Raw genomic sequence first — 1001 nt, 5'->3', positions numbered from 1 at the left:
TAGGGTTGTATTTTCATTTTTTTGGCTATTTTAAAGTTTAGCTATTTTTTCAGCTACATGCTAGCTGTTTTGGCTAATTAGGTTTTTCCTTTTTTTGTATTTTTTTCTCATTTGGAATGTAACCAATATATTAGCTGGCTTTCAGCTTCAGTGTTTTTTTGTTATTGACTTTAGCTTTTTCAACTATCATATTCAGCCTCGTCAGCTATCAGCACTGGCATCTTCAGTGGCCAAATTCAGCTTACATTATTCACACTAGTAGTATCACAGGTAATGCTATATATCTAGTTCATAATTATGCTAAAAGTTATGGTTTTAACCCTTTAACTACCCACCAAGACAAAAACAATAACATTTCTCTCCCTGCAGTTTGATCCGCAACCTTTAAGAGGCTAATTATTACAGACCACAACCCAGTAGGAGTCACAAAATCTCACGTCACCTTTTACTACTATGATTAATATAATGAAACAGTTGTTTCTTTTGTTTTTTGGCAGAAATGACACATGAACACAGAGATAAAATTTATTTTCTCCCCAAAATACAAAATTTTGCTCTTAAAGTAATTGTTTATGTTTGTGGAATAAACAATTCACCTTTGTGCATAGAAAATACCAATTTGTGCCAGCAAAATATGTTTTTTGCCCACAAAAAAACAAATTTTTTTGTCCCCAAAATACTTATTTGTTCCCACATAACTGCAGACACAGTGAGGTTTATTTTATTGTAACTTTTCAACCGTTAACACGATCATTCCTGTATATTCTGAAGGAGAAAAGTGAGACGCTTTTCTCCTTCAGAATATACAGGAATGATCGTGTTAACGGTTGAAAAGTTACAGTATGTTAAAGACGTTGTGTTTAACCCTTGTGCTATCCAATTATATAAAATAGAGCTGTCAGACGATTAAAATTTTTAATCGCGTTAAATCGCATTTTGTCCTGAGTTATCTTGCGATTAATCGCAAATTGATATGTGGCCTTTTTTTAACAAAAAATGTG

The sequence above is a fragment of the Oryzias melastigma genome, unplaced genomic scaffold (genome assembly GCF_002922805.2).
Source record: "Oryzias melastigma strain HK-1 unplaced genomic scaffold, ASM292280v2 sc00424, whole genome shotgun sequence".
In the NCBI taxonomy this organism is placed as follows: Eukaryota; Metazoa; Chordata; class Actinopteri; order Beloniformes; family Adrianichthyidae; genus Oryzias; species Oryzias melastigma.
The sequence above is the reverse complement of the archived record's forward strand: the minus strand, read 5'-3'. Positions refer to the sequence as shown.